Source organism: Macaca thibetana, chromosome 18, assembly GCF_024542745.1.
Source record: "Macaca thibetana thibetana isolate TM-01 chromosome 18, ASM2454274v1, whole genome shotgun sequence".
NCBI lineage: Eukaryota > Metazoa > Chordata > Mammalia > Primates > Cercopithecidae > Macaca > Macaca thibetana.
The window spans coordinates 23,241,920-23,253,956 of NC_065595.1; the positions used below are offsets into that span (position 1 = coordinate 23,241,920).

Genomic DNA, 12,037 nt, shown 5'->3' on the forward strand with positions numbered 1-12,037 from the left:
TATTGGGGAGGAGAGATACAATCCAGTTCTGCCAAGATGTATTTGTGACTTCAACTATTGAGGAGCAACTCACAGTGGGGTGTACAAACACGGAGAGGGATGGTTTGAGTTTGAAACACAAATATGAACTGAGTCTACTCTGGCACAGCAAATCACTTGGAAGCACACCATGTTGCTTGAGAGTTTGCCAAACACTCAGTACCTGAGTTTCTAAATAACTTTGGCACTCCCTATTTATACTTTCCCTTGAATTGATGAACTTTTAGTCTTTATAAAAAATGGTCTGCAAATAAGAGAAAATGTGTGAAATTTAAAAGTTAATTTGAAAAAAGAAATAGAAAACATGCAACTCTCAGCAGAATTAGGACTTGGCAAAAGGATGGAAACCTGTAAAAACACTTTATGACTTTGGTAATTTGCAATGATCTTAGGACGTGAAGTTACTGCTGGATATCACTTCCCTGAACATTAGAATGCAACAAGAAACACTTCAATTAATCCAAGATTAACCTCCAGCTTCACATGAAACCATCTTAAATCTAAGCGTACACAAAAGAGAATACAGGGAATACAACTATCTTTTTTCCCCAAAAATAATACCACAACGACTACTATGTGCAGCTAACATGTACTGAGTATTATGTATCAGGCACTGTCCTAAGCATCTGTACATGTATTTTCAAAAGTAGCTGAGGTATTATGAACAATTCTTATCCAGTTGTTTTTAGGAATTCTTAACATGATTGAAAATGGTTCACACCCACTAACAGTAACTACTCTTAACTATTTACTGGATCTGGATCTTCCAAGAGCTTTTCTATTTTTTTTTATTTTTTTATTTTTTACCATTCAGACCGCGTCCTGTCCCTCTTCCTCTCGCAGAAGAAGAGAAGAACTATCATCAATGGCAAAGGGCAGTTGCAGGGAAGCAACACGCTCAGGGGAGGATGCTGCGCCTCCTCTTTGTGGTTTCTGCTGCCTACACGTTCAGAGCAATTTCCCTAGTAACCAAGTATAGAAATGATCACTGAAAGTATAGTCTATTTTTTAACCTTGAATACAAGTGATGTACATACTACACATACTTTTCCGCAACTTTGTTTTCTTCATGGGATGGTCCTCTCATGTCAGCACACATGGATCTCACGTCACTCTCGCTCACCTCTGCACTGTAGTTCTGCGTATGTGCACTACATTATTTAACCATTCTTTTTCTGATGGGAACTTAGGTTATACTGTATACAGATCCTTGTATACACCTAGGTATTTTTGTAGGATAGAGACACCAAAGCTGTGTCAAAGCATATGTACATTTTAAATTTTAGTAGGCAATGCAAAATTGCCTTCACTTTTCACCGAAAGAATGTTCCTAATTAGTATTAGCAAACTTCATACTTTTTTTGCCAATAAGAGGGAAAAAAGTATCACATATTTGGTTTACTTTACACAAAGTGACTTTTTAGATTGATCCACTTGGTTACAGTCTGCAGGATATGCATGTAGGTTACATTCTTAATGTAAAGAAAAATTATTTAAAATCGAATCAACTGCATGTTGCATCCCTTTTTTCATCATGCATACTGGATGGGAAAGGAAATACCTATGAGGTATCCCCAGGAAACCACAGGAAAGATTTGATTACACAACACAGTCAAGCTAGTTCTACAGGAAACAGCAACAGGACTTCTACAGTGGAGCAATGTACGTGTCACTTTGACCCCAAGAAGGTACCAGTGACAACTAACTACCTCAACCTCCTTGGCTAGACAGGACAAGATGCCAAAGAGCTCTTTCAGGGCCACAAACTTGAGGAGCTCAGTCTAAAAGATTCAAGAGGAGGTCCTCAGAGAATTGGTCAACAGCCCTCACAGATGCCACAGTCACAATCAAGGGGGACAGTTTTGTTCAGGAAGAGGCACTTTCTAGAACATGTTTGTACACACCCTCCAGAATTTCAGGCTGCCATGCTGCTAATATGTTTGAAAGGTTCACAGACATCAAAGTGGCTTTGGTGAAGGCATCTGCTCAGGGTGAGCTGTATTGTTAGTTTTGGGGGCTATGAATGGTGGAGGGTGGGGAAATGTTTTCCAGAAATGCATCATTCCTGTGGAGAGCACTAGTTCAAAAAACCAAATGAAGTATCTCTCATTCTGGGATGGTGATAGACACTGCAGAATTCCATTTGAGAGTCACTACTTCCCAGTCAGGGTTTTGCACACTGTAAATAGTATTTCCTGCTGAGTAGTTCGTTTCCCTCTGAAAAACTTGCGACAAGCACATTGCAGCTGGCGTGTTAAAAGCAAGATCAAAAATGTTTCCTGGGCTATCCAGGCATCAGAAATCCTGCAAGGAAAAATAGCATGCACATCTAGGGTTTGAGGCACAATGGCTGAGAAACAGGCTCCTTATCACCTGGATCTATACTTACTAATTGTGTAACCGTGAGTGAGTTCCTTAACTTGTCTATGTCTCAGTGTCCTAATATGGAACATGGGAACAATAACAGTACTTATTATGGTATGTGTGGTTGAAATGAGTTAATGCAACAGAAGTACCTAAAACAGTGCCTGACACATAGTAAACACTGGTAGGTACATGCAAACCTTATCAGCTATCGTCATCATCATCATCATCATCATCCACCCGCATCTCTGAATATATACTACAGAAAGATTACATAAGATGTAGTTAATTTCCTATTTTCCTATGGCAAATAAGTGTCAACTAATAACATGCTAAAACATAAGGAAAATGGATGCTCAGAATATTTTAAATTTATATATTTTCAAATACTTATGATTTACAACTATAAACCTGATAATAATTGCAAATTATTTTATAGTTTCAGTCTAAATTTGCTAATATAATAGGGATTTGGTCTGAAACACTTTGCTATAGCATTTCAAACAGGCTGAAAATTAAATATTCCTCCTGTTATACAGTGAAATGGAATACTGCTGGAAGGTCTAGTTTTTTGTTTTAATATTAAGAACTTTAGTATTAAAAGACAGCCACCTGTCTGGGAGATTTTACGGTACACAAACTGGACTAGAATTATTTTAGAGGGATTTCTACTTGTGAATATAGAAGTAACATCTAAAATTATTAATTATGAAATGTATTCTATAAAATGGGACCTAACTTAAGAATTTTACTGGAATTTAGGACTGAAGCTACTTTACATCCCATTATTGTAATCACCATATGGGATAAAAACAAACCACAGGTTTGGAGGAGTTTCTTAAAAAATGAGCTCATGCACTGTTCTAAAGTAGACAGTGTTCATTTCCTTACTAGATTTTAAGTGCCCATTTAGGTGAACAGAGCTGATTCAGCTTTTCAGTTGAAAAGCAAAATCAATCAGTCTGTCTACATAATAACCAAGTTTAAGAAAAGGTGAGCTATTTCTGAAAATACAGACTTTTAACTGTTCTGTCTAGATTAGTTTTTTTCATTCAGTTCAAAAGTTTAAATACTTATTTTACCTTGAATTTTTAAAATCTTATCTGTGTTATAGCTATAATGTTTCCCCAATGACACTTTTTACTATTTCTTTCATTTGCATTATTCTAATATATATCCAATTTTAAAGAAATACACTCATTGAAAAGAGAAATACAGATGATTTATTATAGAAAAACAGTTAAGAAGTGAAAGTAACTCTTTACCAAGAATCCCCTCTCATCACCCCAGTATCCACCAGTCATAGCTTGGGGTGTGTCTTTCCAGATCTTTTTCTCTTCATATATATACCTGTATAGGTATGAATAATGATCATCACAGATAGTTTTCTTTTTTAAAAATGATTTTATTTTACATACTCTTCTGTACTATTGCTAGTTTCTTTTAAAATTTCTCTTTTACTAACATCTTTCCATGTCGGTAGAAATGGATTACCTCAATCTTTTTAACGGCTGTATGGTATGCCATAGTTCTCTATATTTAATAGAAACAAGTGTTAGTAAGAAATAATTTCATTTAGAGGACACAAGTGAATGAGTGTTTTAATATAAAGCACATTATTCTATGTAAATACTAAGATAACTTCCAACAAAAGTCAACTAAAAGTTAATCAGTTAAATCCAGCAAAAACAATATTAAACACTTTAAATTTTAATATCAATAGTATTAAAACTCATGTGCTTTATCCATCTTAAGTAAATTAGAGAAAATTATATCCCAAATTCTTTCAAGTTAGTACCTTCCTTGCTACTACTTATGTTTTTAATTCTACTGGAAAGCCAAAGTAGTTAAGTCATTACATATATTGTTCAGTTCTATGTACATGGTGCTTGAGAATTTCTTCATTCTTAGCCATGAAATATGCAATGTAAAAGAATACAAACTGTCATTTTTGCAAAGTAATCATTGATTCATTAGTCAGCAATTCACAATAGTGTTTAATTAGCATTTCGTTCAATGAGAGTCATTTTTATATATAAAAATAAGCATAGATTTTGGAGTCAGAAGGATATATCTGCCTGATAAACATCTACTCATCTTTGAGAGCTCTGCTAAAATACTACCAGTTCTCCTTTCCTCTATGCACAACTGCCAGCTCCCTCCTTTGTGTCCCTCTTATCATGGCACTGGGAATCTTCTGTGTGTCCTGGACACCCTTTTCTCATAGCGTTTATGGCAGCTCACTGATTGACCTCTCTGTCTCTGCCAAGCCAACTTTAAGGCCCTTTAGGGCAGGGACTGCCTGACAGGCCCAGCATGGCATACAGCACAGATAAACGAATAACTGAATGAATTGGAAATTTTCAGAGAAGTCACAAAAGTGCTTAAAAAATATTTTACTTTGTTAAATTGAACAAGTCCCATTTTTTGATTCCTATTTCTTGAGTGGCTTCTTTTTTTCTAATTTTGGAACTGGGTACTAAGATTAGCCATTTATATGTTAAAAAACAGTCAATTAAAATATTTTCTTTTCATTTTTATTTTCAGTTCTAAAGATAAACACCATATAGTATTGTAAATATCATCATTAAGTATGACTGAAGTTTGTATTGATTTTTTATCTCTTTAATAAGTATGAGTGGATGATATGCTTTTTAAAAAATAGTTTATTTTTTAGAGATATTTTAAAATCAAAGCAAAACTGAGGAGAAAGTAGAGTTCCTGTATTATTCCTACATCTGCATGCACACGACCTCCCCCACTATCAATACCCTGCACCAGGGTGGCAGCTTTCTGATAAATTTACGTATCATTTACATTAGTGTTCCCTCTTGGTTTTGTACATTCTATGGATTTTGACGAATGTATAATGGCATACATCTACCATTAGAGTATCATATGTATCACATAACATAGTGTCACTACCATGAAAATCCTTTCTCCCTTGACCTCTGGCAACCACTGATCTTTTTCTGACTATGGTTTTGCCATTTCCAGGATGTCATATGGCTGGAGATCATATAATAGATAGCCTTTTCAGATTGATTTCTTGTATTTAGTGATATGCATTTAGTAATATGCATTTCTCCATGTCTTTTCATGGCTTGACAGCTAATTTTTTTAATACTGTTGAATAATATTCCATTGTCTGAATGTAAGAGAGGCAACATGCTTTTAAAAAAACTATCCCTTTGGTTTCCACTTAAACTTTTTTTCCCCGTAAAACTTAATCAGATACAAAAATAGCATTAAACAAAATAGGAACTCCTTGTTTTTCTTAAAACATGTGATTTACCTTCCATATTAATTGAGTTCTTTGTTCATTAAATAGTCTCAGTGCAGGATTAGGTTTGAGAGTAATTACTTCAAAGAATTTTTAGGAAGGCATCAAAGAAGCTGCAGCGTCCATACAGCCCTATGTTAAGACGCATATATTTTAACATGTTTCAGAATTTATTGTAAGATAATGGTTGGTAATCATATATTTGTAAGTCAGCCATGAGAAAAGTAGCTGCTACGCAAAACTTTTAATATTTTGGAGTTGAATGTTGCCATGGTTAGCAGGCACAAGAGCCCCTTGTTTCCTACAGGAGGAAACTGAAGTCGAGTGATGTGCCCCAGACTGCACAGCTGGGTGTGGCAAAGGCAGGAGCCCCCACCACCTGGAATTCGCTGTCTCACAAGACGCAGTCCCATAGGGACAGCTGAGAGCAGTGCTTCTCAAGTGTCCACACTGACACCAGGATGTTATTTGCCCTTTTCACTCTCGTTTTGTCATGAACGTATAGCTGAGTTTTCCAGATTTTACATGATCTGAGATATCACAGGTGGAAGCAGATAGAAGAATCCAGTTGACTTCTGTTAAGCCAGACATCAAAGAGGTTGGCATCATTTTTCATAAAAATATTTTTTATGTTAACATATAATGGGTTCTTTTCAAATAAAATAATTTTAAAATTTCTCAGTTTAAATTTCTAAAATGGCAAATATTGATAGCTATAACTCACTATAAACAAAAGTTCTTTGGGTTCTTCAATAATTTTTAAGAGTTTAAAGGGGTCCTAAGATTAAATAGGTTGAGAATTATTCACTTGGAATCTTAATTCTTTGAAAAAGCAGACTATATACATAGTGTATATATGTATATGTGTATGTGTATATACACATAGTGTGCATATAAATAAGATATATATATAATACAGATATATAGTATATATGTAGCTTAAGATATATACATCATGTGTGTCTATATCTTAAGATTTCATATATATATTCCATATTTTAGGGAATTATACATATTCTGTATCTTTGAGAATTTTGTTTCAAAGAAACAAAAGCAAGCTAAACCCAGGTGCTTAGGGTTGCTGAGAAGAGACTGTAGGATAACCTTAGAATCGACAGGATGAGATGCCATTTAGGATGGGGAAGAGGTAACTTTGAACTAGGGAAGGGAAAGCCAAGGTAACAAAGACGAGGAAGAGGGTGTGAGGAAGAGGTATGGGAGTGTGCGCCCTGGCTCTCTGTTCCAGGAGCAGACCCTTTAATCCTCAGTGCAGGCACAGGGTCTCTGCATTCATCATTCAACAGTTAAGGTTGCTGGGACTATAATAGGAAATTATCAGAGAAGTTATCTGTTCTTAAGGGCCTAATGAGTAAAAAAAGGATAAACAAGAGGAGTGCAGATTATAAAATTCTGTGAAGCTAAAAGGGTAATAATGCGAGAGTGATGGCAAGGAGGCTGTTATACATAGGGAGGTCAGAGGAGGCTGACCTGAATGATGAGACCACGCAGGCTATGTCAATATCTGGAGGAGGTGCCTTCTAGGCAGAGGAAATAGCAAAAACAAAAGTCCTGAGGCAGGAATAAGCTTGGCCTTATTAAAGGAAGAGAAAAAAGACTAATGAGCCTAGAGAATTTGAGAATAGCGCTTCAAGAATGCAAGTCTGACACATTTAAGAGGATGTCATCTATAATGTGACCTCTAAACAATGGGCAGATTTGCTACCAAAAATTATGTATCATGGTGCTTTAACATCAAATGCCCATGGTTCCTTAAGGAGGTCCCCTTCTGGAACCAGTGGCACTGGAATCCCAAGAAAAGTTAACAGTCCTTTAAATTAAATAGAAGTTTCAGGATTTCTACTGAGCTACAGGAAGCCTAGCCTTAGTTTTCCTGAAATCTAGGCTACCTTCTCTCCAGGTACTGGATCGTAGGAAAGGTTATCACTGTGGGATATGGGAGATGCAGAAAATAAAAGAGTTTTAAGAAAGAAAAAATACGTTTCATGATTCTGTGCAACAAAGGATTTCACTAAATCAGTGGTTCTCAAACTGTAGTTTGCAGATGCCTTTCCTTTGAGAAGTCTACGAGATCAAAACAATTTTCATAAAAATACTGAGATATTATTTGGCCTTTTCATCGCGTTGATTTTGCACTGATGATGCAAAAGCAATGGTGGGTAAAACTGCTGACACTTTAACCCGAATCAAGGCAGGGGCACTGACATGTACTCGTTTAGCAGTCGCAATGTTCTTCACTGCCATGCTGGCAGTGAGCAAAACAACAGAACAGTTTCACTTCAGAATATCCATGATGAAAAAGTTATTAATCAAGGAAATTTCAACCCTTGAGTACACATTGTTTCAATATTCAGTGTGACAAAGTGGGAAGTATGCATAAAACACTTCTGTATACTGAAATCTCATGGTTGTCTTGGAGAAAAACACTTGTAAGATTGACTTGCAGAATGAACTAGCTGCTTTTTTCACCGAACGTCATTTACTTGAAAGCATAACTGAGAGAAAAACTACAGTTATTTGAGAGATACTTTCTTGAATATGAACAAAGTTAAGCCTTTCCAGGAAAACAACTGACAAGATTTATTGTCAATGACACGTTCAAGCTTTTAAGTAAAAATAAGAATTTTGGAAACCTGTATCTGGCTTCTCAACACTAACGTTTTTGAAGAGATCAACAGTAATATTAGCAAATGTGATATTTTAATATTGTTAAATGCAAAGTGACCATATATGGACAGCCAACATAACTCAGTGGACCAACATTCTCCGAAGACCAGGGCATAATGTTACAAAATCACGGGCAGGTGAAAGACCCATTCGAAGTGCAAGATACACTAGTGGATTTAATATAACAGTAAAGTTCATGTGACTGCAGATTCCACATTGCAACTAACCTTTAAAAAACAATCACATGTTGAGTTTTGGTGCAGTGTCCAAGAAGATATAAAATTACCTGAAAAGGCCATTAAAACATTCCTCCCTTTTCAACTACATATCTGTGTGAGCAGTTAAATTCTGACCATATCTTCCAACCAAAATAATATACTGCAACAGATGAAAGACATGCATAGCTATTAAATTCCACCTGTCTTCTAGACAGTAAAGAGATCTGACAAATGTCAAGCGATGCTACTTTTTCTCAGTATTTGTTCATTTTGGAAAATATTTTTCACAAAAATGTTTCTACATCAATGCAAAATGAGTTGATTTTAAATAAATAAACCAATATTTAAAAAATTCTCATTTTTAATTTGTAAAAGATGAAAATATAGATACAATCCTCATAAACAAAAACTCAGGTCTTCAATTTTGATGAGATCCTGAGACCAAAAAGTTTCAGAACCACTACTTTAAAGACTGAAAAGCGTTTGGTAATCAAAAATTGTTTGTAACCAAAGGGAAACAGAGAGACAGAGAGAGGGTTTAGAAAACCAGTGGCGGCAAAAATCAGATTCCAGTAGATGAAGAGAGTGGGAGAGGTGACAAACTGGATGAAGTGTAAACTCCTTGTCCTGGGAAAGGATGGATTGGACAGTAGGTGGAGAAGATACAGAACAAAATACACTTCCAGGCTGAAAAAGAGATGCCATAGAGAAGGAGAAGTTAAGGATAAAAGAGAAAGTTATCTAAAGAGCAAGGTCCAAGAGGCGGTGAGAGAAAATGAGATGAAGGATAGAGAGGAAGAGGCCTGGGCTTGGAACTCAGCAACGGCCAGCTCATCCTCTGATGAGATGGCTCAACTCCATGTGTGCCCCTGACACGTGTAAGCCTGTGTAACAGTGCACACCCCACTCTAAGAACACAGAGCAGATATGAGATCTGTTCAGGAAAGCTGAGCTTCACTGTGGTCTCACTGTCAGCATAAAAAAAGCTTGTCAGTTTGCCTGTTTTTAAAATGAAGGACAGGAAGTAGTAAGTCATAACGGAAGGTCCTTTACAGAATCAAAATTTTACAACTTGTAATTCTATAAAAATAATGCAGTAAGGTCACTGCTTAAGCAAAAGAACTGATGCCATTTATCAGGATGAAACTAAGGACTAAACACACGAAGCGGCATAGCTAGTGTCATTATTCAACCACCGTTACTGAGTGGCTACACTCAGGGTATATATTTTTTAAACTAAAAATTGGGACAGAGCCCAACAAAGGTTTTCTTTTTTTTTTTTGGAATTGGTGAATTTATTTATTTGACAAGTCTTTAAAAACCATAAAAATTAAATCACTCTTAGTTATACATCAAATAAACTGCCTTAACTTAAAACAAAAAAAGTGCGTGAAATAACGACCTATCTGGGAATGCTGGGACATATGGTCTTTGGCCAGTTGGAGCCCTCTACTAGTTGCTATAAAAGAAATGAAGGGAAAAGTCCCTTTCCTCAAGCTACTTATATGTGCACGACTGTGTAGTTTTAAGTGACCAAAAAATCACATCTAGAGGTATATCTAATTTTTGCTCTGAAGAAATCCTAAAATCTCTTACGACTTACAATTTCATTAAAAAAAACCCTAATCCTTTATTTGTCATGTATTACGCCACTACCAGACCTCAAGATCATAATACAATCACCTTAAACTTAAAAAGTACATTGTATTTGTAGAAGTATTTTATCTTCGTTTCTAATGGAGCCTTGATAGCAGCTTCTAAGAGCTTAAACCTCTCTATTCTGACATTAGTAAAGAATAATTTTGCCAAATAAAAAACAAGCATTCCTTTTGGAACATGTGCGTATCACACGTACAGGTTCTAGAGTGCTTTTCTCTGGGTTCAGTAACATCTGTACAGAGCACACCGCAAGTACTGCTCTACGCCTTCATGTTTCATGCTGCTGCAGCACACTGAGTAGTGTAATACCAGTCAGCATTGATCCAGAGACCAAAGGAAGACACATCATCCAACTGAGTCAAGCATGGCACACTCCGTGTTCCTTGGTCTTCTGTGTGAGGGACTTCACATGGGGATCTGAGTTCAGTGACATGGCAACTTGCAACGAAATTTTAACAAAGAATTCTGAAGAAATTTCAGTGATGTTTATCCTCCCAAGCCTTGAAAGGAGTCGGTTCTACTTTCTTGGCGTCTAGGGTATTTTTAACTGAGGATGCTGTATTATTTATAGTCCAGGCAATTAAATGTAAATTACTCAGAACCCTCTAACAATAATTATCTAGAGTGCTAGACGATGCCTTTTTGAAGATCACCGAGGAGACGTATGAAGGCAAAGCCAAGGCCTAGCTGGGAAAGAACCTACAGAGATTCATTTCTTAAATGTTACCTTATTGTGCTTCCTATTCTGCTTATTTATAAACATAAAACTAATTCAGTGCTGCAGCAGTCTTGTGGCTAATATGTTTGTGCTTTAAAATGGATGCAGTTTAATTCCTATATAATAATACACTCATATTTGTTACACCGATAAAAAATCTGACAGGAGAACCATTTTGTATAACTGTGTTAAGAAGGATGTGTGTGCTACATTTTTTCAAGGGCACTGAAATCTAAGTAATTTTCTTGTATTATTAGTAGATGACACTATATTATTAATATCCCAGAAAGTGAAATGTGATTAGGAAATATTTAAAGCTATGACTGTAACGTTAATACAGCTAGTTAATAGTGTGTGATTTTTATAACTTTTACTGGATTTGTTATAGAAAAATATCTATAGCTATATAAACGACTCCAGGAAGATCTAAAGTATTTCAGTTAATACAAAAAATGTCTTTTTTATTTTAGAAAATAATCATAGCTAATATTCTTACAATGATTTTTACTTTCATGGCTTTTGAAATAAAACCGTGTATTTCATATACACATATACATACATGTACTAAGGTACATACACACATACATATTTCATACACATACACACATAACATAAAGGACTTAGGGAAGCTTCTAGAATACAGTAAAAAGATAGACAAAAAAGACAAAGCTGAAGGTATGATTATGAGGGAAGGAATACGGGAGACAAAAGCCATAACTTCCTAGACATAAGCAGGGACTTTGGCTTTGAGCGGCTTAATGGCCAAGGCAAATTTTAAAATTAACACTGGTTATATGGGAAAAACAAACGAACAAACAAACAAAACACAAACAAAAACCACATTCTAGGTTCCTTACGAAAAGAAAAATGAGCTGTCATCTAGATTTAAAAGAAACGTCTTGAGTCTTCACAGAAGGGACACTAAACAATGTACCGAGTGACATCAACATGACAGCCCTGCGATAATAGGACCACCGTTCTTACGCACTCCCTTGAAAGGTGCCTCCATGCAAACGGCAGGCCTAATGCTGAAGAGGAACATGGGCAAAGAAACCTCGGAGGAGAACAGAC

General features: G+C 35.9%; 1 protein-coding gene and 1 pseudogene across 2 annotated transcripts in view; both read right to left on the reverse strand.

The window, feature by feature from the left end:
- The window catches only part of WDR7 (WD repeat domain 7), a 389,130-nt gene that overhangs the window by 73,160 nt on the left and 303,933 nt on the right, over positions 1 to 12,037 (reverse strand). The gene's annotated exons all lie outside the window — the stretch shown is intronic.
- On the reverse strand, positions 845 to 1,043 carry LOC126941621 (uncharacterized; annotated as a pseudogene).